The following is a 27,229-nucleotide window of genomic DNA, read 5'->3' as shown; positions in this document are numbered from 1 at the left end:
TTATTAGGGGGTCAAACTTTGAGCAGCTGGGAAACATACTTTTCACGAACAGACTTCAAATAAAGAGATATTTAGAAAGACAAAGAAATCTTTACTACCAAGTGAGTATGCCAAAACCATGTTGTGACATATGGCACTGCACTGTATTGTCTTCGAAAATACCAGCCTCCTGAGACACAGTTCATAGGTATTAATCATAGCTGTAATTAGTGATGATGTGGGCTAGGGTTCTTGAGTACCCTCTGTACTCAGTGAACACAAGTAATCAAAGTGTCTTCCTTCTCCTACCCAGGTGCGGCCTGACAAAGTCCTCTCTATAACTGGCTTCACAACCATTGATTCTCAGCACTTGTCACACACGTCTCCAGGCATGAAAGATGGAAACAATATGTTTTGAATTTTTCTCCAAGTGAAAAACTTTCTTCTTTGATTCTAGCTTTTTGGCCCGGTATGTAAGAAAACTAAAGTTAAAAAGTAAAATAAAATAAACCCTGAGCCTATCAAATGAAGCTACCAAGTCCATGTCTAACTGGAATGCCCAGCAAGAATATGGCAGGCTTCCTTGAAGGCATACTTCTGTCAATTCTACCACACAAGCAAGAGTGATATGAGATCATTGGGTCCGTCCCTTCTACTCCAGAAATGTTTGATTCGGTTCTGTTAGAAGTAATTAATTTAAAATACATTTTAAATTAACAAAAACATTGCAGTTTGTTTTCTGTTGTAGTGGTAAAACATTGATCAAAACTACTATGGAGATATAATTGTTTATTAGAGCTTATGTGCTATATCCATCATTGAGGAGAGCCGTGACAGGAACGCAGCACAGGAGTGTGAAGCAAGAACGGTGGAGGATGTTACTGGCTTGCTCCCAAGCCTACCTTCAACAACATTTCTTATATACCGCTAATGCAGATGCCTAAGGATGATACTGTCCACAATGGGATAGTTTTTTCTACATTTATTAGAAATTAAGAAATGCTCCAACAGAGATACCCACAGATCAATCTGATAGAGCTAAACCCTAAATTAAAGGTCCTTCTTCTAAAGGATGTCAATAACAACCAACACACACACACAAACTATATAGATGATAGATAGATAGATAGATAGATAGATAGATAGATAGATAGATAGATAGATAGATAATAGATAGATAGGTAGATAGATAGATTATATAGGTAGATAGATAGATAGATGATAGATAGATAGATGATAGATAGTCTGCTGTGTACATATTCACATATGCCTGAGTTGTGGGTGCAAAGATTGATTTTATAATACTCCAGGCTACTGTCTCTAACTATTTTGACCCAACTTGCCTAAAAGCAGTCACTACTGAGACCTTTTCAACAGAAAGGAATTTTGGCTGTTTGTGCAATATGACTGACAAAGCGCTGGGGCACCCCTGGCTATGATTTCAGTGAAATCTATTGACTCAACATAAACAGGGTAGCTGAGCAAGACTCACAGGAACAAGATGAGGAATGAAGGAAAAAAACGGATTCTGTCATGCTACCCTGGTAGGAAAGCTGAGTGTGGGCAGAATGCACCTTTCCAACATGGACAGTATGCACATTTCCAACATGGACAGTGTAGTCTCTTGTGGAAAGATGAGCCTTGAAAGCATCTTAAGCTGCTTGCTATTCTTCATTGGCCTATGGTGAGTCCTGCTTCTAACATCTACCGAGATTAAAATTTTAACCTGATTAAACTCACTGTGGTTCTTTCCCTCCTTAGCTGTCACTAGCCATTTAGAAATGTTTAGAGACTGCTAAATGAAGTTCATGGTTGATTTGAAACATCTGATCAGTGCTGAGCTTGGTATGGACTTGAGTTGATTATTGATCACATGTCCTCACAGAGAAGGGAAGTGAGTCTCAATTCGATCCATGGGATGATTTCATAAAGTATGGTATTTTCCCTAAATATATGTTTTCATAATTTGGGGGAGTTTTCTCTTTCCAAGCCCACTAAATGTCCTCATGGCTTATAACATGAAGCCCGTACTGTGTATCATGCAGCTTGTGGTCTGTGGCCCACTTGTGTTTCTGTAGTTCTCTGTTCTCAAAACAGTTCAATTATTTAAAATTCCTTTAACTCCTATATTCATGAGCTATATTCTGGGAAAAAATATCCCTACACCTATTTTCTTACCTGACAATATTTTTCTTTCTCTCTATAAATGCTCCTGAAATAAATATCCCAGCTAATGGAAGATACTGAATGCTTTTTCTATATTCTTTCAGAATTCTATCCTTTCCTCTGTCCCAGAATCCATCGTAGAATAATCATCTATTTGTGTTTTGGGTTTTCATCAGAGGTGTGCTTCTTGAGGCTAGGAACCAGTGTAGATGGCCAAGGATTTCCATGACACTGTGCTACCAAAAGAGAAAGTTTATGGAGAGATTGCAGGGAAGTCATTACCATAGGGCTCACCTTTTCTAAAGAAAATCCACTGGAGTCTGCTCCTGTGACTTTCTAGTGAGCATTTCACTGGTGTAGTCTCTCTCAAAATCAAAGACCAGAGAAACCACTCATGCAAAGGTCTCCCACACAGAGCTTGGTGTCTCAACATACCTGTGAGTAACTTCTAGGTAAGGAACACTTACTGCCTCCTAAGGAAGACCATTCTACTCCCACATGCGTCTCTCATGATATCGTTTCTGTTTGTTTATTGTTTAATAAGAAACCAAAATCTTGTTTTCTCTCTTTCTTAAGAATATTTATTTATTTATTGTGTGCATTGGTGTTTTGATTGCATATACATTTGTACCAGGGTGTCAGATCCCCATGAACTAGAGGTATAGACAGTTGTATATCGCCATGTGGGTGCTGGAAATTGAACCCAGGTCCTCTGGAAGAGCAACCAGTACTCTTAACCAGTGAGCCATCTCTCCAGCCCCAAGTACTGTTCTCTTAATCCAGACTCTTTACCATCTTGGGGTTAGAATTCATGTAATAAATACTTAAAGTTAATGTAATCTCACATAACAAATCATTAAATATTTGTAATCTAAAAAGTTATTTTAATTTTTATTTCTTTTTTTTTTTTTTCATTCTTTTGAAAATCTCTTAATAGAATCGAAGTAGGAAGTGAATAATTGTCCAGGATAAGTGTGCCCAGGTGTTTTTGGGTCCCTTGGATAGAAGAAGGAGTGATGAGCTCTTGTTGCCTGCGAATGTTATGCCAGTAGACGGGCACCAGAGCTCCTGGAAGCCTAAGGTTTGGAGCTGTGATCAAAAGCTCTAGCCGCTGAGACATGAAGAGCTTTGCTTACTAGAGCTGCTCTGAATTCCCTGAGATTCTGCTATTTAATGGATTTTGCTGACCTATCTTCTGCTTCCCTATTTGAGGGGCATCTAAGCGTCTGTGATCTGATGAACTTGCTGCCTTGGGTAATCAGCCCTCACAGCTCTTCTAACCCCAACTTTTAACTATTTGCCTTTTATATCGCTGGTCCTCACCCTCAGAACCACCAGGAAGGCAGAAAGAACTGCTGGTCCAGTTCAGGAAGTCAGAGAACAGCTATAGCGGTGTTGCATACTACCTCAAATTACTAACATGGGAAGCTATTATACTTTGATCTTACACTGTAGCCTAGGTTGGCCTTGAATTAGTAGAGAGCTTCTTAAATCACCATCCCAAGTGCTTACAACTAAGTTGTTATTTGAATAGCCCTTTTATAACCTGTTCTTCTTATTCAGTTAAAGAATTTCTTCTTTTTCTCCCCCTCTTTCTCCTCCTCTTCCTCCTCCTCCTCCTCTTCATGTGTATGTGTGCACAGTGTGTATTTGCATGCACAGGAATGATTATCTCTGTGGCTATCTGCAGCTGATGTCTATATTATTCCTCAGTTATTCTCCATCTTATTCATTGGGGTGAGGTCATTCAGTTCTCACTGATGCATCCAATCTAGCTAACCTACCTGCCTTGATGCTCCCTTGTCTCCATCCCCAGCCCTGGGATTATTGCAGGCTGCCACACTCACCCAGCATTAATGTATGCTCTAAGGATCTGAGCTTCATACCTCATGCTTGGGCAGCAGGTGCCTTAAACACTGAGATATCTCCTTAGCTCTGAATCCCTACTGCTTATGAACATTGATCACAGCAAATGTCCATGCCATTCTGCTGCCCTCCTCTTGATGTACTCCTGTGTGGAAAAGCTCTCTTGCCAGTGTTGTGGCCAGGGTGTATACAACATGAGAAAGAATAGGCTCTGACTCCAGTGGGGAAGGACTACTGAGAGCCAGTCTCTCATCAGAAAAACACATTATCCTTTCAAGTTAATTAACTTATTTACTATTGGCGTTGGAGACACCCATGCAAGGTGTGGATATAGAGGTTTTGAGGCCCACTTCTGGAGTTGCTTCTGTCCTTCTTTTTTTTACATGAGTTTGGGGGATGAAACTCCACCCTCTAAGGCTTCTATCCAACTGCCTTGTCGTACTGAGCCGTCTCACGAGCACTTACCTCATTTAGCTCTTGGTTGGTTGTTTTCAGCTGACCAAGCCCCCGTGTCATTGTGAATGAAGTGCTGACAACAAGGTCTACCCCTCTATTCTTGCTCTGGTCAACGTTTTGAATCAGTATGCAGCATTTTCATTTTAATCCAGTCGCTTTTTCCTCTCTGGTCTGAATGTTTATCAACCTCCTCAAAGTACACAGAATACTTTTTAATAAAAGAAAGTTTTGACATAGATTATAGAAATGATTCGATGGCATTTATAATACTTGGAACTTTATGTGATATGGAATTTTAATAAATTATTTTTTACTTTCATGTGATATTCACATTTGATAATTAAGATTTTATATTTTAGGAGAAGACTAAGACAGTTTACTCCTCAGAAACAAACATAGTCACCTTATATTCAGGATGCAGAAGCAGTCTCCTCAGAACCTGTTTAGTTTGGTATTTAGGTACTTTTTGCTTACCTCATATTGATAGGATAATTACTAATATAGTGGAGTTTCCTGTCTTCTTTGGTCTGTGTATGTAGTGTGTGTGTGTGTGTGTGTGTGTGTGTGTGTGTGCGCGCGCGCGTGCGCACGTGTGTATGTAATGACTACCTAGGGACACAAACATGGGAAATGCATTCTGGATAAATAAGGATTTCTTCAGCAGAGCCTTTGGAGGTTTATAGGTGTTTACCCTGGCACATTTCTATAAGATACTGTTTGAACTATGTATAGTGATTCTGCTAACATGTTACTAAAACAAAATCAGGTTTTAATCCTTCTGGGATTATTTTTAAGCTAAAAAAAAAAAAAAAGACAATAAAAACAATGAAATCTTTCATTAGTTAGAAAAAAAGATTATATTTTGATAAGATTCTAGATGACTTAATTTTGCAGTCTTTCTAGTGACATCTAGACACCCTAGATGAAACAAGTCCATAATAAAGTTAAGAAAACAAATACTCTCCCATATTAATTCACATATTTAATAAACCCTTAGTGAGCATGTCTAGACTGTACAGGTAGATGATGAAAAGAAGAGAACAAGACATTTTTCTTCTTATAATGTCCCAATGGATTAAGAAAGATGGGAGTAAAAATATAGCCCCACCCTAGTCATAGTGATACTCAGTGGAGTAATTTTTATGATTCTATTTGAGTCTTTTAAATCTTTCATTTTCTCCTTTTTCTTTCCTCATTGGGGCACCAGGAACAATCTGTGGTAGGAAAACAAACAAACAAAACATGATATTCAGTTTCTTTCTGGCTTTTGTCTGCAAAGGTCGAAAGTAATGGATCATTTTAGGGGAGGTGTGAAGGAGAGAGACATCTCCTAGAAAGTCAAGGGCAGTGGCTTTTCTAGAGAGTGAAAGCTTTCCTAGGAATAGAATAGACTCTAGCAGAGGGTGCCCTTGGAAGCACCCTACAAAGAAGGTAAGTTCCCCAGAACAAAAGGCATCCCAATCTCCAGGCCTGCGGGATGCAGAAACAGCATCCATGTTGCAGGGCCACCAGCCTGCTCTGGATCAGGATCTAAAGTAATGCCGTCCAGCTCCACTTTCATACAAGGATAGCAGATTAAATAAAGGGAGTATCTTAGGCACACCTAAGTTGTGGGAGTAGCATCTAGACATCGTAAATTCTGAGTAAAATCTGTAAGGTACTGTGGGAGATGGTTTAGGGCTATATTTCTAAACATAGTTTTGAATCTGTGACTTAAAACATAAGGATAAGCCACATGTGTCTAAGGAAGGATGGATCTTGAATGGTAGAAGCCACAACCTCTAGAACTCATTCCTTCACTAGCTCGTGATAAAAGACCAGAGATCCATCAAAGAAGAGAAGACACACAACCACGTAGTCCAGAGGTCCACTCAGAAGTGAAATGCCCATGTCCGTTAGTATCAAGTTTTGTGAGTGGCTGCAGATAGAATTCAGTGATTCAACCCACGAAAAGCATGCACAAGACCTGGTTTGATGCTCATCTTTTAAAAAATAGAACAGAAAAGAAAAATGAAAATAAGTTTGGAGCTCATGTAATTATATTATAAAGTCATTGATTGTCTAAGTTAATTCTTCAATAAAATTTTTTTAATTTGGTCAGTTTCTACATGTTCATATCAATAATGATAGCGAATGTGTGTACTTATTACCATAAAGTGAGGGAGGAGATCCCCCTCTGTCATGGACCTAGGGGAGGGGAATAGTGTGGGTGTGGGAGGGAGGGAGGAGAGGGATGATACAAGTGATGGGATAACAATTGAGTTGTAATGTGAATAAATTAATTAATTAAAAAAGTCAATAAACAAAAAAATGTTCAACAGTATTATCTTTAGAAAAGTTCAAATAAAACCCACAATGCAAGTTGTTAGGCATTTTGTCACATAAAACTTTTAAAGTCAAATAACATTACATTGTTGACGAAGTAATGGGGCAATTTAAAGTCTCATGTGCTAGCTGTAAAACTGTAAAGCAGTCCAACCACTTGGGAAAACTGTAATTATCTCCTAAAGTGAACATAAGCTTACCTGATAACCTAGAAATTCCATTTTGGAGAAGGTACCCTAAGGGGCTGATCTGCATGTATAGCAGGTGTTCCCTGCAGCAGAATTTACACTTACCTACACTGGAAGTAGCTGAATTATCAAGTAGTAATGAGTATAGGATTCATGAAGGTGCTTGCTCCAGTGGTGAATGAGAGCGAATGAGGAAGATGGTGGCAGGTAAATGTGTGACGTAGTAACTCTTCTGATTTTAAATTTGGAGATTTGTTTTATTGGTGTCAAGGATGTGGGTGGGGAGAGTGATGATAAGTGAGACTCAAATATGGAACGATGAGTCTGAGGCACTGAATATGCTGTATCAAAGGGAATCAACACATCGCCTGGGATGTACTGAAACTGCAAGGTTTGTGTGTAATCGATGTGTCAGTAAAATTATGGTTTGCTTTAATACCTCATTTTAAATCTCAAATTCAATCAGCTTTTGTGTCCCAATGGCTCCCAAATCTAGTATCTCTAGCCCTCAGAAATACTCCAATAGCTTTAAACTTCCCAAGTCTGTATATGGAAGGAAATGTGACATGGAGGTACAGGGTTTACTGAGATGAACATCAGATCCTGCTACAACCAGTGTCATGGTTTAGCCCCTTGAAGAATCATTTACTTTTCTATTAAAATATGTAGTTATAATTAAAGTTGTCAAGAATTTCATATAAGAATAGGAATACTGTACATTCCTCCTCTCCTCCCTGAAACTCTTGCACATTCCCCACTTTCTGTCAGATTTGTGACCTCTTCTTACTGTTTCTTGTATGTACAGGTATTTGAGTTATGTCTATAGGAACTTATCTATTTAAAATAATTTTTGCCAGGCATAGTGGCTCCAGCCTTAGGTGGCCATATGCAGGCGGATCTCTGTGGGTTTCAAGCCAGTCTAATCTACAAAATGAGTCCAGGACAGCCAGGATTACACAAAGAAACTATTTTTAAAAAAACCAAAAAAAAAGGGGGGGGGGGATTGTTTTCTTCTAAGAACTAGAGTCAGAAATACTTTGTCAATATGCAATGTCATAAATATATGATTATTTCAGGTTCTGAATATGTTATTATGTACCCACTGAGTTCCTTATATCTAGATGATTTACATACATCAAAATTACTCAGTAGAACTCAACATATTTGGCTCTTATATTTGCAACAAACACAGGAAAATAATATTCATAACATATATGAACATTCAACAAAATTTATAAAAATTCCACAAAAGCAAATTAAAATTTAATTTAAATCTAACTTTTGTTATCATGACAAGATGACTTTTATTTATTTAAGAATTATAAACAACTTTTCTCTAGTTCTACAGTCCACCAAATTTATATTACAGAAACATTCTTTGAAGTATTACATAGGGAAAAGCAATTAAAATATAAATATAGTGTGTGAAAATGTAACCGCTACCGAATTATAGTTTGGGGTAAGACAATTAGGTTTTATCAGCGCTTCAATTTTGAAAAACAAGGCATTTAAGTATTGTGTTACATTAACTCACTCATTATGATCATTTCTAGTTCAATCTATATGTCCACAAATTTCGGGAATTCCTTGTTTTTAATAGCTGAGTAGTATTCCATAGTGTAAATGTACCACAGTTTCTTTATCCATTCTTCTACTGAGGGACACTTAGGCTGTTTCCATGTTCTGGCTATTATGAATAAGGCTGCTATGAACATGGTTGAGCAAATGTTCTTGTTGTGTGCTGGAGCTTCTTCTGGGTATATTCCAAGGAGTAGGACAGCTGGGTCTTGAGGAGAAAGAGTCAAATGGTATATACTCACTTATATCTGGACACTAGCCCAAGGGTCATGTCCCCTGAAAGTCTTCACTTACCAGCAAAGTGGGACAGAGGGAAAGACTACCTATTGGGACTCTAGGTGAGAGAAGCAAGGGAGAATGGGAAAATAGAAGGATCCAGAGGGTCCTAGAAACCTCCAAGAAGAATTTTATGATGGGGGGATCTGGGCCCGGGGGTCCTGCTCAAACTATGGCACCAGGTAAGGACAATACGTGCAGTAAACTTCGAACCCCTACACAGATCTAGCCAATGGACAAGGCATTCTCCACAATTGAGTGGAGAATGGAAACTGACTTTCACACGAACTCGGGTGTCCCATATTCGACCACATCCCCTGGGTGGGGAGGCCTGGCGGCTCTCACAGGAAGGAAAGCAGGCTACCAAGAAGGGACTTGATACCCTATGAGCACATACAGGGGAGGAGGTCCTCCTCAGTCACAGTCATAATGGAAGGGAGTAAGGGGAAAATGGGAAGGAGGGAGGAATGGGAGGATACAAGGGCCAGCATAACAATTGAGATGTAATATGAATAAATTAAAAAAATATATATTTTTAACATATAGCCAGAACATGGAAACAACCTAAGTGTCCCTCAATAGTAGAGTGGATAAAAGAAACCTGTGGTACATATACACTATGGAATACTACCTCAGCTATTAAAAACAAGGAATTCCCGAAATTTGTGAATAAATGGATTGAGCTAGAAATGATCATAATGAGTGAGTTAACCCAGAAGCAGAAAGAATCAAATGGTATATACTCACTTATATCTGCATACTAGCCCAAGGGGCATGTCCCACGAAAGCCTTCACTTACCAGGAAACTGGGACAGAGGGAAAGGCATCCTATTGGGACTCTAAATGAGAGACGCATGGGAGAATAGCAAAATAAAAGGATACAGAGGGTCCTAGAAATCTACAAGTAGAACAATATGATAGGCAGATTTGGGCCCAGGGGTCCCGCTCAAACTAAGGCACCAGCCAAGGACAATACAGGAGGTAAACTTTAAACCCCTTCCCAGATCTAGCCAATGGTCAGAATATTCTCCACAGTTGAGTGGAGAGTGTGATACGACTTTCTCACGTACTCTGGTGCCTCACATTTGACCATGTCCCCTGGAGGGGGAGACCTGGTGGCACTCAGAGGAAGGACAGCAGGTAGCCAAGAAGAGACTTGATACCCTATGAGAATATACAGGGGGGGTAATCCCCCCCAGGAACAGTCATAGGGGAGGGGAATAATGGGAAAAGGGAGGGGGGGAGGAATGGGAGGATACAAGGGATGGGATAAACATTGAGATGTAACAAGAATAAATTAATAAAAAAACAAAACAAAACAAAAACAAAACAAAACAAAAAAAAAGTTTTGTGTTAGAATGTAAAGTATCATACTATGATGTTTCATATAGATGTGAAACACTTGATAATGATGATAACACCAAAAAATCTGAATACAATAAGTGTCTCTCTATAGGACTCACAAAAAAGAAGAGAAGTAAGAAAACTTGGTGAATCAAATTTCAAATATATGAATCATTTGTGCAGTTTCCAAACTTGGGAACAGATAGTCACTCTCTGGACAAATAAATGGAGGAGTGGGCCTGCTATTGATAAATGGACAAGCATCAATAAGAGAAGAAGAAAAGAGTTGCATTTTAGACACATATGCAGACGTCTTATTTTGGCCACCAGAATTTCATGGAGGCTAAGCACAAAACAAATTATTTTAGGACAACAACAACAAAATGTCTCCCATCGCTACTCCTCCTCCATCCTTATGAGGAAGGCAATGGGGAATAAGTACAACGGAAGTTCTCTCCCTGGATGTGAGGTGACTAGACTTCAGTATCCAGGAAGATTTGGTATAAAGAGAAACAAATATTGAAAATAGTAAACACTTGCCCACAAATTTCGGAATTCCCACATCCCTTAGGATGGGGAGGCCTGGTGGCACTCAGAGGAAGGAGAGAGCAGGCTACCAAGAAGGAGACTTGATACCCTATGAGCATATACAGGGGGAGGAAGTCTCCCTCAGGTCACAGTCATAGCGGAGGGAGCTAAGGGGAAAAGGGGAGGGAGGGAGGAATGGAGGATATACAAGGGATGGGATAACCATTGAGATGTAATATGCAATAAATTCATAACACATATTTTAAAAAAAAGAAAATAGTAGCCCTGGACACTCCCTATGTTAAAACATGGAGAGCTATCCCACAAGAGCCAGAGGTATTTGTGGGAATTTCTCAGTGTGATTTCTAAGTGCAACCTACAGAGGGAGTGGTGCGCAATCAACTCTAAGGAACCAGAAGTGATCACACAGACCCACGCCAGTCACAGGCTCTGGTAGGACCTGCAGAGATGAAAACTAAACACAATGTAAAAACAGTCAATACTTTTCTTCAGATTCCATCATGTTACACACAAATAATGACAGGAGATACATAGTTACAAATAATGGAAGGGGGTGGAGAGTGAGACCAGTCATCAAAATAAAGGACAGCCATGCTTCTGATAGAACTGTTAGGGAAGGACATCAAGGATGCTCTAAATGTGCTGAAGTGTTTACGAGAAGAGTGTGAGATACTGACAAGAAAGGTTTGCTAACCTGGATCTAATCATTAGAAAAGATCACTCAATCCTGAGATCAATGGCAAACACACGTACACACGTGTGCATACTCACACAGAACTCATACACATACGCACTTTAAAAACATAAGCTCATGAAAGACAAGGAAAACTCAAGTACTATTCCAGCTTAAAAGGAAACTAAAGAAAAATGAAAAATAACTACCATGATCAGAAAAATATTGTTTAGCTAAAGGTTCTGTATCATAAGTTTAAGTATTTATTAATATCTATGTAGATTAATGAAAATATTATGTTATTCTTCATCTCCTGATCTTGATAGTAGTACTAAAATAACATATTTGTATTTAGGAAATGCACAGTGAATTGTAGTAAAGAGATCTTTAGTAAAAATGTGTGCAATATCTTCTCAATGTTAATTACACACATACATAAGTGCATGTATACACAACACACACACTTTACACACTCATACACACACAATATACACATAAACACATACACAAACACACGCATCACCACACATATGAACACCCACACAGACTGACACACTATTGAGGCAGAATATGAAAGCTCTTCCTCAGACTTCCTTATCTGCCCACATTCAGAGTGCACACATGCACACACATATAAACACACACATGTACACAAACCCAGATACACACCACACACATACTATAGGAGTCAGAATACCAAAGCTCTTCCTCAGACTACTTTATCTGCCACATTCAGAGTGCACACATGCACACACACACACGCACACACACACACACACACACACACACATGAAGAAGCAGAATGGAAAGCTCTTTCTCAGTCCACCTTACCTGCTCACATTTGGAGTGAGGCTTCTCACTTCAGTTAAGCTAATCCCGTAACTCCTTGCGGGCATGGCGAGAGGCTACTCTAATCTAGATAATTCCCCACCCTCACCAGTGTGCCCTGAAGCTTGTTTCACAGGCTTTCACACTCTAGATTCTGTCAAGACGGCAATATAAACATCACAGACACATTATATTGAAGCTGACAAACACACACCAAAGAAAACAAAAAATTTAGAGTCAGAAATGAAGGCAAAAGAAAAAAAAAATCTAAAAGTAATAATTCTACGAGAGGCCAGCACAGTGACCATACATGCCTCTAGAAAGGGAAACACTGTGTGAAGGCAAATTGCCATCATATGAAATCTGCACTCTGTGCAAGTACCAGTCTAAGAGGTGATGAATGAAGACATCTGAAACAGAACTTTACCAAATCCCAGCTAAAAAGAAATTTCAGTGTGGTAGTTAAGAAAAATAAGTAATCTAAGGTAACGATGCGGGATGGAAAAGGAGCTGTAGGGAGGCAAGCTTAGAGACACATGTGGCTCTTTGGGAGGTCGGGACAGGAGATCAATACTTCAAGGCCTGTCTCCTCTACATAGCAGATTCTAGCCCAATGTAGGCTGTGAGATATGCTGCTTAAAAAAACAAACAAACAAACAAAACTAACCGTTTATATCGTTCCATACAACATTAACTGCACAAACAGTCATTTCAATCTTGATATTGTGGGCCAAAATGGTATTGGCTGAAAATGATAAGGCCAGCTGCAGCAGCATGACTGGAGATAAAGAGTGTATAAATATAGACTTTAGGTTTTAACATGAGACATTGAGTAGAATGAATGTAGATGCACAAGAGAAATTAAGTAGAAAAAGACAGCAAACATAATTCTAAATATGTAAACATAAAGTGAATGAATTTATCAACAAAAAAATGTACAGACTATACAGGAAAAACTGCATTCCGCTAAGGGTATACATGACGCTAAACAAAAAAAGTACAGAAAAACAAGAAGTTAGCACATTAATGCACGTATAAAGAGATGAAAAAGAGAAACACTGACAAGAGGAAAGGGGGCAGCCGAGACAGCTTATATGTGCTCTGCAGCTGAAGAATGAGCTGTTAGAATAAGCCTAAGACTACAGAAGAAGACTTTAAGTTAGATGGACAGTAACAGAGTAAATTTTTTCTGTGCTTTGGCTATTGGCAATCATCCATAATTTCTGCTTTTATTTTCATTTACGTTCTTTTATTCTTGTTGAAGCGTATGTATCTCTACTTGAGATCAAATTCAGTGGTTTTATGTTTAATATCTTCAGACATTTGGTAATGACAGCAAAACCATGAAACAATCCCTAATATGTAACATATTTCATTGAATTTGACAAATAGTAATATTTCCCATTTACTTCCCTCTTCTCTCCCTCTCTCTGCTCTCTTGTCTCTCTCTGTCTCTCTCCTCTCCTTCTTTCCTCTCTCTCTCTCTCTCTCTCTCTTCCTCTCTCTCTCTCTCTCTCTCTCTCTCTCACACACACACACACACACACACATACACATTGGTTTTGTCTGCTTGCTCTCACTTTAGCTGGCTTGCACATCTACCCTGTTGGTAGTACTACTGCTGCCACCCGCATTTTTTTATTTACATCAGAACCCAACACCTTCCATCTTACAAGGTGGGTTGAACACCAGGTGGGGGCTCACATGGAATCCTCAATGCCTTTGGAGTTAGGTCAGGACTGCTAAGATATCTACTTCACACACTGAACAACCAGGACAGTTCTTCGCTTCGTGACTATGAAGACAGGCATTGTGAGGGCTACCCAGACTGATCTTGGAAGCCATTCAACAAACTCTCCTTTTATATGCATTTATTCTGTTGACTCTATTCCTCTAAGGAACCTTAATACAGAAACATAAATGTGGATTTTTTTTTTCTGCTTGGGTTTATTTATGCTTCTTCAATTTGATAAATCTTACAGTAGCAAAATAAAATCTTTCCCTATATCCCTGGGCACTTCCTATCTTTTCTCCCTGTTATATTTTTGGAAGTTCAATTATATATGCTTTGAATTATTATTTTATTTCATGCCTCTTAATTGTTTTTTATTTTTATCTCATTTTTTTCCTGTACTTTATTTGACAAGTTTGATTTTTTTTGATCAATCTTCCATTTAACAAGTTTGGTTTTAGCTATTCTAACCTTTGATGGGAAACATTGAGTCTGCATTCAATTCAATTATCACATAAAGTTTCCTTCTAGCAGTCCTATTGAACACTTTTGAAATTGATATTACCTAATCATTTCTTTGGTTTCTCATTGTTTTTTGAACCTATGTTTTGAGTTGTTGAGAATTTAATGTTATTTTTCAATGGCTAATAGTCTCCATTTGCTAATGTATGTATTTGCTTACCAGCTTGCATTAGGCAAGGATGAGGTTTTCAAGGCCTTGACTCCTTTTTCATATAAAAACCAAAAAAAAAAAAAAAAAAAAACCAAAAAAAAAACGTTTGCTGTTTAAAATGCTGAAGTACGCTTGAAGCTCAGCCACACATAACTTTTGTAATCATTTCCAGTCATTGCTGGATTGTTGGTCAGTTTTCTTTTCTAAAAAATTCATTAATATACTTGATTTGATCTTTTTTTATTTTGAGCCTAGCATTTTCTGAGCCATATCTCCAGCCCCAGTACATTAGATTTTAAGTCAACCATATTAAATGCCCAAGAATAACATTTGCTCAAAATATATGGAACATTTTCCTCAAAATTCCAACCCACCATAGGCTTGATTTAAGGATCATGATTATACTAGTCAAGCAGAAGCTACCACCCTCTTTAACTAGTCTATAACCCTCTTTGGAATATCCTATTTATTCTTTTTTTTTTTTTGCTTGTTAATTTAATTTCTTCACTTTTACTTGCACTTCGTTGTTTATTCTTTAAATGATCATTCCCCCTGATGTCTTTGAAATCTATTCAATATTTAAATGACCTTGTGAAATATGCAATTATATTTGCATCTATTTTTAACTGACATTAATACTACTATATTCTAGAGCTACTTTGATATTCAGTTCCCTCAATTCAGGCTATATTCTCATGCTCACTCACACTGCCTTGTGTTGCTCCGCATTTAGTTGTTCCGGGGCATTCGACATTGCATACCTTCTATAATGGCTCCCAACTTTCTACTGCCACCAAACAATATTGCACTAGCTATTCTAGCACATACTTCCCATCGAGCACATGTAAGAATCCCCAGGCATACATACCTCGGAGATGCATTCCTAAGTCATACTGTATCTCATTACCATCTGACTAACTACTGATAAAGTATTTTTCCAAATTACCAGTCTGTACTAATAGAGTATCTGTGTCCCTAGGAGATTTGAGCAAGCAATAGTCTTGTTCATCTTCCTAGCACTCATGAATTATTTGGCAGCACCTAGCATGCAGACGTATCTCCCAACACTTAAAAATACCAAGCAGGGAACTTAGGCCATGAACAACTGATATATCAATTTAAAAATATTTGAATGATCTAGTACTAATGTAATACTTTATATGAACAAAGAAGGTAAAACAGGCATCAAAGCAAGTCCTTTTCTTTTCATTCGTAGTCGTTTTGCTTAAGTTCCTATTCTCATATGGGAAATTCATCACTATTGCTACCTTTCTACTATTGGATTTCTCAAGAGTGAATTATTGACACAACAACAAAAAAAAATCTATTTCGTATTATATCCCGTTAAAATCAGTCTGCAGCTAATAGTTCAGCTCACTCTTTAAATCACTCTGTCTCCTACTTGTTGTTTTGTTTAATTATGATGATTTGGCTCTTCAAAAAACTTGCTCTCTTTTCTCAAAATCAGACACTGCTGAAATTGTACCATCTTATAAGAAGAATTAGTTTAACTTCAATCTATCAAAATCTAAGGTCCAGTCTCAACCACATCTTTTGAAATACTGTATTTTAGAAAATTGATTTCTGTTGGCAAAGCTATTTTTCTGCTGTATTGGTACTACATCTTATATTTTGGAGGATAAGCTAAATAGAAACATTCCTTAGATGAGGACACTGTTACTAAGAATTCACATTTAATAAGATGTTCTAGATTCAGAAACTTCATCTTGTAAAGTTGGGAGACAAAGGGAGTGACTTCAAAGTCTAGAGAGTTAATCTGTAAAAACAGCCTGTGTTGTTCAGTTCTATTTTCTAAGTGTATATGATTCATTATTTCTGAATAAACTTTTCTCTTCACAACTGCTATAGACATCTTCAGTTTCACAAACCTTATCACAAAGCAAATATGTCATGATATTTGCTTTGTGCACATGGTGTTTTCCAGAACTTTGCAGAAGCACAAACCAATCTGTCCTTTTTGTGACTCAGAATAACAATAGTTGGATTCAGCTCTTTGCATTGAGCAAGTAATATTTTCCTGTCACTCTTTGGTCTAGGTTCATGATTATAGAACATCATGTCAACAAACCCACAGACTAAATTAAAATATATTTAAGTAGAAAATAAAACCTCAGTGTTTTGAACCCACTCAGATGTTTTCCCTACTGAAAAAAAACAAAAAAACAAAAAAACTCCTACCTACCTCTGTTTTATCTTGCTTTGGGAGTCTGAGTGGTATGTGACTGAAATGTGAGTCTTCCCATTTTGGGGGGCGGGGCGGGGGGGGTAACTGATATTCCTCTAAATGCACCAGTAGATGGATGTGTTACTTTGTCCCAATATTGGTGAATTTCATGATGACTAAGATTCAGTTTCTCATAGACCGAGGCAGCAGTCACAGAGCCCGTGTGGGTCTGTGCTAGGTCTTCTGTATATATGCCATGCTTGGTTTGCTTGGCCTTTTTGTGGGACTTCCAAAAGTAGGAGTCAGGATTCCCCTTACTCTTTTGCCTACTCTTGGGATCCTTTTCCTCTGCCTGGGTTGCCTCCTTCCACCTTCAATATGAGGGTGGGTGCCTAATCTTATTGCATCTTGTTTTGCCATGTTCAATTGATATCACTGGGAAGGCTACTCTTTTCTGTAGGGAAACAGAGGAGCAGTAGGCAGGGTGGTGGCTGAGAGGAGTGGAGGAAGTTAGTCAGCTTTCAGGATGTATTACATGAGGAAAGAATTTTTAAAAAGGTTCAGTGTCCCAGTTTTCTCAGTGTAAAGTTACAGTTCCAGCCTTTAGTCATACAGTCATGATGATTGTTACTGGGGTCTATGTTATGAAGTCACCTTGGCACACACGCGTAGGCCAGAGAACAAGTTTACACAGTTGCTTCTCTTTTTCAGCCTTTACATGGGGCCTGAGGATTGAGCTCAGACTACCAGGCTTGCATGGCAACACCTTTTCCCACTGAACAATCTTTCCATACTATGATTTATTTTTAATATTAAAAATTTTCATTTCAATGAAGTCTAACATAGTGGCAATATATTATTATGTACTATGGAAATTATTGAGTGTGGAATGCTGACTTAAGATACTTAATCCATGTGCATAGCAAGACTGTCCAACAGTTTCTTGTTATCCTAATTATTCTAGGATACACATATATGTATTAATCACTTGATAAAGATCTTTATCATCAAGGGAAAATTTTTACAAATGTTTCTTTTTAAATATGCCATATGGGTTCCTGATTTTTTTTTTTTGTCTTTTTACAATATTCTGAAATTTTAGTGTTAAGAATGTTTTACTATGTTTATGAATTCATTTAGCAGTGATTCCCAGTTTTGCTTCATAAGCTTTGTAATTTCATGTGTATACATTGAAAATTGCTACATAACCCAGGTGGATTAACCTTTGCATCCTATTGAAAGGCTGCTCTTGCCACATTGCTCCATGCCTTGAAGTGCATTATCGCTGATATCAGCACAGCTGAAGTTCCTTCAGTTAATGCTTGATCATTAATGCTCTTTGCTAGTTTTCCACATCCTTATATTTTCTAATAATTTTTCACCTTTTTGAGATTATAGTGTGATCACATCATTTTCTCTACCTATTCTCTATTCAAACTCTTCCTTATCTCTTTCACGTTCATTGTTGCATAAATTTATACATGTTTATATCGATGTGTTTCCGTGTATGTGCATACATTTATACATTATATGTATATTTATATTATATATTTACACATATATTATATAAACTTATATATCCCTAAATGAATAAACACATCCTGCTCAATTTGTATAATGTCACTTGTACATTTGCATTTCTGTTGGCTTTAAACAGTTAATAGCTTTTACAAGTTGCTCACTTTAATAATTTTTGGTGCTACTTGGGGCTTTACTCATGTACTGTAAAGCTAATTAAATTTTGATGCATTTGGGTATAAATTTACCATCTCAATATTTTATTCTCTTTCTCCAAAGTTTTCAAGGTATTTATTTTTCCTCGTTCCTTATCTCTTATTTTAAAATATTTTTAGTCCTACTTATCCTTTTCTCGGGTTCATGAAACATTCTAACTCTAAGCTAAAATTCCTTGGTGATGCATGTATGTCAGAACAGTTTTGTTACTCTCGTTCTACTGTATGTTATACTTGTCAAATATTTTAACTAAATGTCACAGTACATTAATATTGGTACACAGCTATTGTAAGTCACTATTTACTTAAGTTCATTAGCACTTCTACCACTTTCACTACTGCTCTTTTTTTTTTTTTTTTTTTTTTTTCCTGTACTCCCTTCGCTTCCTCCAAGAGATGCATTTACCATAGGGCCTTCTGCTCAAAGTACATCTTTCTCTTCTGTCCTTGTGAGGAAATATCTTTTGCCCTATATTTTAAACTATACACTCTCTGTTTTAGTTAAAGTTTCTACTGCTGTGGTGAATCACTATGACAGAAAAGTACATTGGGAAGGAAAGAGCTTCTTCAGCTTAAACTTTGACATTGCTGTTTATAACCAAAGAAGTCAGGACAGGAACTCAAACAGAGCAGGAACCCGGAAACAGGACCTGATGCACAGGCCATGGAGGAGTTCTGCTTACTGGTGTGCTCTCGCGCCTTGTTCAGCTTGCTGTCTTATAGAAACCAGGACCATCAGCCCAAGGGTAGCACCACCCGTACTGGGCTGGACCCTCCTGCTCTGCTCACTAATTATGAAAATGGCTTACAGCTGGATTTTTTTGGGGCGGGGGTTGGTTTTGGTTTTTTGAGACAGGGTCTCTTTGTGTAGCCTTGGCTGGCCTCGAAACTCACAGCGATCCACTAGCCTCTGCTTCCCAAGTGCTAGGATTAAAGGCCTGCGCCACTACGCCCGGCCCTTACAGCTGGATCTTATGGAGTCATTTTTTTCAACGGCAGCTCCTTCCTCTTTGATGACTGCAACTTGCTTCAAATTGACGTAAAAACAGCCAGTACACTTGCTAAGTAAAGAATTCTACCAGCAACATTGCTTTCCTGGCTTTTCAAATTGCCATGCTGTCTCTTCTGTTCTACATTATTGTAGCTAAGAAATGAGTAAAGAATTGTAATACTGGGGGCTGGGAGATGGCTCAGCGGTTAAGAGCACTAACTGCTCTTCCAAAGGACCCGGGCTCAATTCCCAGCACCCACATGGCAGCTCATAACTATCTGTAACTCCAAGATCTGACACCTTCACACACACATACATGCAGGAAAACAACCAATGCATATACAATAAAAGTAAATAAATTATTTTAAAAAATTGTAATACTGCTCCTTTGAAAGCCTTTATGCTCCTTCATTCCATTTATTATATTTTCTAATTAATGCTTGGGTTTTTTAAAAAATAAATTTATCACTATTTGTTTGTGTTTTTTCTGTTTTCATTCTGTTTGAGCCTCACAGTGTGTCATACATGGAAACCTGTGGCTCTATGTCTCTCTTTCATTAGTTTTGGTATTTTTCCCATTAGTCTTGCCCTTCTATGCTTCTGTGTCACATATGTCATTGCATACTGTGTACATTTTATTCTGCAATATTGTAATCCTTCCTAAATATTACTAAAGGTGATTTTTTTTCGTAATCCCCAATACCTTCTTCTGAACTTCTTTCTTGCCCACTTAATGTGGAAGTTAATGCACTCAGAGATTTAGATGTCTAGAACTTCACTGAGGCCTGGCTTTCCAATGCACTGTCATTTGTGTTGCTTACTCTTTCAGACATCCAACCCAAATGCCTAGAAAGTTCACAGTGGTGTTTTCTGTTGCTCTTCACCTCCCCACTGCACTGCAATTCTGTATTTCTACAGTTCCATGTCTCTCAGCCCTTCTCTTGGCTGCTACAGTTTCTCTCCCACACTGTATGTGCATTAACTAATGATTCAAAATAAGAGGAACCCTGAATACCATAGTTAATAAGTCTCCTCTCCCTGTGGACCCTCGGTATCCAAATTCGCTTGGCTTGGTGGGTTTTTGGGTGTTTTTAAAGAATTTAAAATTTTAAATATCCATCCAGCTCTTATTTTTGCTTCCAGTGGGAGAGTGGCCATCTGTAATCTATTTCTTCTAGATTAGAAGTATGAGGTTCTGGATATTTTCACACATTTATGTTAACGACATGAAGCTTTTTGTTATGAGATCAACACTGAGTAGATTTTCTCAACTAATGTCTGCAAGTGATAATCAGTAAGGAAGACGGTGAACTCTTAGACTAAACTTCCATCATAACTTTAGACCACATACCTAATTTACTCTTGCCTCTGTTTTCTCATTTATGATGTATAGATACTTTTGTGCCTTTGATTATTGTTATAACTGTTTAAATTATGTCTGTGGAATAATCATAATAGATGGTTAGTCACCATTAGTGATATGATGGCAACTTTCATTAAGTAACTGTTATTTGGAGTATATACGCACATAATCAAATCATGCAGTCATAACATTGTCATCTTCATCCTTCTTTATCTCCCGCTCAAAGTTTCTCTTTGAACGAAAATATAAGTTCAATTTAAGTTATGCACACCCTGGTTGGTTAATTCCATGAATTGAAATGGTAATTGGTTTCAGATTTCATGACAGAGAATAGTTTTAATTAAAATTTTATTTTATACTGTGTTTATATCATTGCTATCTCTTCCTTTCTTTCCCCCTCCAAACCCTCATATATTGCCCCTACTCCCATTCAAATCCATAATCTCTTCTTTAATCAATACTGTAACCTAGTTTTGTTCCTATATATTTGTGGTAGGGTGACAATTTAGGATTGGATAACCTATCAGGAGGCTTCTACTTAAAGAAAACCTCTCTCTCTCTCTCTCTCTCCCTCCCTCTCTCTCTCTCTCTCTCTCTCTCTCTCCTCTCTCCTCCTCTCTCTCTCTCTCTCTCTCCTCTCTCCTCTCTCCTCTCTCTCCTCTCTCTCCTCTCTCTCTCCTCTCTCGCTCTCTCCCTCTCTCTCTCTCTCTCTCTCTCTCTCTCTCTCTCTCTCTCTCTCTCTCTCCTTCTCTCTCTCTCTCTCTCTCTCTCTCTCTCTCTCTCTGACACTGAATACCAGTAGGTCAATAGCTCTTCATCTATGGATGAGGCCTTGTTAAGTCTCTTCCTTCCACATTGGCATATGACAGGACTATATTGCAAAAGAGAGCTGGATATGAGATTTTCCTTTCTTTGTGAAGATATTTTTAATACTTTGACAGGAGAATTATTTTTTTCTTTTTGGAGATGAAATAAAAGAAAAACTAACAATATAAAAACACATGCAAGTATAAAGGTAATCAACAGTCAGATTAGAGGAAGCTTACATTATGATGATGAACAACTCCTTTTGTCTCTAACATAAAAACATCAAAAGACGGAATAATTAAATCACTGCAACTAGGGTTATTTGCTAATGGAGACACGATGCACACAGAAAAGAACAAAATAGCAACAACATGAAATGCACAGAAAGCAGACATCTTATTTATTTATTTTGGTTCTTCCAGACAGGGTTTCTCTGTGTAGCCTTCACAGTCCAGGACTCTCATTGTAGACTAGGCTGGCCTTGAACTCACAGTGATCCACCTGCCTCTGCTTCTTTCAGTGCTGGGATTAAAGATGTGCACCCACACCAGGCTGAGAGGAGACATTAAAAGCATGGAATATAGCAGGAGATAAGTTGTTCTCATGCAAAAAAAAAATCCTATTACCTATAATTATTTTAGGTTGTGCTAATCTATACATCAACAAAAGATAAAGCTTGTAGTAGATTTCTAAAGAAAGAGAGAAATAACAGAGAAACACTCCAAAACAAAAAATCAGGCAAGAAGCACATAAGCAACCTTCAGATCTTCTCTTTCCCTTATCTTTTTCCAAATCTAATCCCCTACTTGCATTCCCAGCTCTGTACCAACTCTGGCTTCTGTTCTCTCTCTGTCCTCACTTTGTTTTCTCCTTCTTGTGGACCTGCTCAGGCCCAGCTTCTAGATCATACCCAGTCCTAAGCGTCACCTTCTAATACCAAAAAAACAAGTTCAGTTTGGAATCCTCGCCCCAAAGCCTCACATCCGGCAGGATCTCAGATACATGCCCTCCCAAGCAAGACACACCCATATCTGTCCTAAGAAACCAAAGTATGAAACACCAAACCAACAAACACAACACCAGGGAGAGACAAAGATCTGCAGTTAGGTTACCTGCTTCATTGACTGGAGTGGCCAGCAAGTTCCCAGGCTGTCTGTTTTCTTATATAGGATCATAGATACATACATTTAGGTATGTAGATAGACTGATAGATTAGATAACAGATAGATGGTAAACTGGTGTATAAGAGGCAGCAGGTAAATGATGATTTATGTTGTTGATGATGATTAAGATGAAGATAGATAGATAGATAGATAGAGAGATAGATAGATGATAGATAGATGATAGATAGATGATAGGTATAAGATAGATAAGACATATGATAGAAGATAGATGATAGTTGATAATAGATGATCGATAGATGGATAGATAGATGACAGATAGATGATAGATTAGATAGAGAAATGAAGAGATAGATGACACTAAATTCTCCCAAAGTTGCTGAAGAAATTCAATTAAAGTTTCAGAAAACAAAACTAACATGCAAAAATTACTGGTGCTTCTCTTCTTCAGTAGCAATAAACTATCCAAAAATAAAATCAAGTAGACAATGTATTTCAAGTAACATCATCTACTCCCCAAAATGCTTAGGAATAAATTTAACTAACTCAATGAGATACCTGTCAACCAAAAACTCTGCAACATTAATGAAGGATGTTTAATAAGACACAAATAAGATTTAAAATATCTTCATGTATAGATTAGAAAATCAATACTCTTTAAAACACATAGTACCCAAAGCAACCTATAGCCAATGACATTTCTAAAATTAATATGGCATCTTGCACATAATGGAAAATGTAATTGCAAATGCACATAAAATCACAGAAATATTTGTCATCCATAAACAATTTTAATCAGAAGGAACAAAGATGAGGATTCATAGTACTTGTTTTCAACTTATAGGTAGATAAATGTTAGGCAAGAAGACAGACAGACAGAAAGCTATAGCGTTTGAAACAACATTGATTGACTTAAACAAAAGAAAACAGGATCAAAAGCCTAAACATTTATTTTTGGTCAGTTGAACTTTGACAAAGACCTCAATCATTCAATGCTGTTGAATAAATTGTATATTCACAGAGAGGAACATCATACTGGGCTTTTATCTCACATTGAGTACAATATAGAGATTAACTCAAAACATATTAAATATTTAGAAATAAAACTGAAAAGTGGAAAGCTCCAAGGTGAAGATATGAGGGAATCTATAAGACAGGGGAGTAGACAATGACTTTTGTACATAATTCCCAACCTACTGACAACCAAAGCAAAAAACAGATAAGATTACAGCAAACGAGAATCATCTAAAACTGAAGGGCATTTGTAAGCCGTATACATTAGAGGGCTAATATTCAAAATACATAAAGAACTCAACTCAAGGACAGTAGAACATGATTCTAAAAAGTGGATGAAGTACCTGAGTAGTTGATACGAGTGGAAAAGAATGTTGTGTGTAACAATCTAGGCAGTACAAATACAAGCCATAGTGTGCTGACCTCTCACTCTGAACAAATATAATAAAAGACAAGAGGTGAAAGGTTTGGTCAAAATATAGAAGTAAACTCTGTACATTGTTGGTGAGAAGGGATATTCTACAGCCCTGTGGCAGAGTGAACCAGATAGTTTCTCAAAAAGTTAAAAATAGAATTATGAGGTGACACAGAAATCCTACTACTATATGCCAAAGAATATATGCAAAGTAAAGGAAACCTTTTATGGAGAAGATATATCTGTATTCTCCTAGTTGTTGTAGCACTATACATTTTAGACAAATAATCCGTCTATCTAAAAAAAACATCTACATAGATATATGATTGTAGAGTTCTTGTGTATCATGTTATTACATGTAAAGGCCAAAAATGAGACATTTCTCTCATTTGTTAACATGAACTAATGTGGAGGAGATGCTGTTAAGTGAAATAAGCCGGGCATAGGAAGTCAAAAGCTTCTTTGAGTTACATGGTATCAGGAAAAATTGGATATGCCAACCTGAGTAAAATGGTTGGCTCTATGCAAAAAGGGTAGGTAGGTGAGGATTAAAAGGTCTGAGCTTTATTTTGGCAGGAGGACTATGTTCAGATTCAGGGCACAGTATGGGAATGAAAGTTCATTATTACTGGGCTTTCTCGAACCTAACTAAGATGTAAATAAAGCACAGAGATACCTATATAGTTTAAAGCTTAGGCCTTTTGCTGGGGCAGCCCCATCGACTGTCTCACCTTAACCCAACTGCTCTGCTCTGCAGTCCATGCCTGCTTCCTTCTGTGTCCTCCTTGATTTTCCTACTCCTACTTGCATCTCTTTGCCACTCTCTCTGCCCAGAAGTCCCACCCTCATATTTTCTGCCCGAGATGTTGTCATCAACTCTTTATTTTTAACTGATTTTAAAAAAAAATTATTAATTCTATATCCCGATCTTAGCCCCCTCCCTTGTCTCCTCCCAGTCCCACCGTCCCTCTCCATGCTCTTCCCCTCATCCTCAGAGAGGAGGAGCCTCCTACAGGATAAACTGACTACCAAGTCTCATTAGGATTGCCTGCATCTGCTTTCTCTGTAGTTTGATAAGGCACCATGCCAGGGGGAAATGATAGAAGTGCAAGCAACAGAATCCATGGCATAAATAGCCCCTGCTCCCTTTATTAGGGGATCCCTATGGAGACTGAGCTGTGTATTGTCCATCCCTCCCCGCCCCCCGGGCTCAGATTTGTTGGCCCTGTTGGTTTTCTTATGGCGCTCCTGTCCCCTCTGGGTCCTTCTATTCCTCTATTCTTCCATAAGACTCCCTATCCTCTGCCCAGTTTGGCTGTGAGACTCAGCTTCTGCTTCGATCCTGCCAGCTCTTTATTACTGGGGACCCTCCACCAGGGACCCTAGACCTTCCAAGACCCCACTTTGCTTGACTTGTTTAACTTCATGACAGGCTTCCGGTTTTCCCTCTGCCTAACTAAGCCAAGTTTCTAACAATTCCTTAAAAAACCACAACTCACAGAGAGCTAATGGACTGCTAACCAGCTAATAGGACAAAATGACTAGGTACCATGTTTTTTATTACTTCATGGTCTTAGAAAGAACACAGTTGGCCCTACCCAGTCAAATTAAAGGCCAAAACCTCAATGACTCAAAAAGTCCACAGTAACCAAACAAGCAGCCAATCCTGAATCCCCTCCTGTTCTCTGACTTAATCCTGACCAAAGTTTTTCACAAATCCCTCTGACAGTCTATAAATTGAGCCTGCCAGCTTACTTCTCTTAGACTACCTGCAGGCATAGAGGGCTGTCTGACCTTCATGTATCTGAGCAGGCATGGAAGGACAAATATTTACAAATATAAAGCTAGTGATGGGCCATAGAAATGACAATGCCAGCCAGGCATGGTGGCACAAGCCTTTAATCCCAGCACTCAAAGTCAGAGGCAAGTGGATCTATGTGAATCCAAGGCCAGCCCGTCAACAAAGGGAGTCCAGGTCAGCCAGGGCTACACACCTTAATACAATGTGAAGTAAAGTCACCTCAACAGCTAATTAATGATTGAGGTGTATTACATTATTTAAAATGTTATAAAACATTTGATCTTAAATATTTTCAGCATGCACACAAAAGACATTTTATGAAATTGATGGGCATGCTAATTAGCTTGATTGTGGTAATCATCCCTAATGCAAATGTGTTGTCTACCATAAATATATACAATTTTATCAGCAGATAAGATATATGAAGGTTTTAAGAGCCTTAATTAGAAGATCTCAAATGAAGAATAAATTCAATAACAATATGTCTTCAGACCTCACAAGAACATTATTTGGGTGTGCATATATGTACATGTATGTAGGTGTGTGGTTTGTATTGTGTGGTGTGTGTAGTATACATGTGTGTATATATGTGTAACTATCTGAATGATGATGTATGTGTCAATATGTATGTGTACTGTCTGTGTATGTATGTGTGTATCTTTATTATTATTATTTAATTATCATTTAAGAGAATTTCAAAGTGAGTCTTTCTGAAAGGTTCTTCAGGCTTAATGGTTACAGCAATTTTCAAATTGTGCATAGGGTCAAACTGACTCAATTATTTTCATTTGGATAAAAGGAACAAAAACTTTTGAAAGTCTACAATGTTTGTTATTAAATTAAGTTAATCATTAGATACAACAGAAAGTTTCTGACGCAACTTTCTACAGCATTTGAAGCCCTATTCCCCACCCTTGCTGAGGCTGTGGCCTGGACCTTCTGTGTGATATATCAAGGCTCTGACAGATAGCTAGGGAAGCAATTAAAATCTCAGGCTCTGGAACTAGACTTCATTCAAATCCTGTTTGAGTACAAATCAGCCTGGTAACTCTGAGCAAGTTACACAGCATCGTTATGTCTCCACATCTTCATCAGCAAAACAAGGGCAGTGTAGATGCTCATTTTGTGGAGCTGTGCCTTCGTCACTGCACACTACATAATGGCTG

The sequence above is a fragment of the Acomys russatus genome, chromosome 23 (assembly GCF_903995435.1).
Source record: "Acomys russatus chromosome 23, mAcoRus1.1, whole genome shotgun sequence".
Classification (NCBI taxonomy): domain Eukaryota; kingdom Metazoa; phylum Chordata; class Mammalia; order Rodentia; family Muridae; genus Acomys; species Acomys russatus.
The sequence above is the reverse complement of the archived record's forward strand: the minus strand, read 5'-3'. Positions refer to the sequence as shown.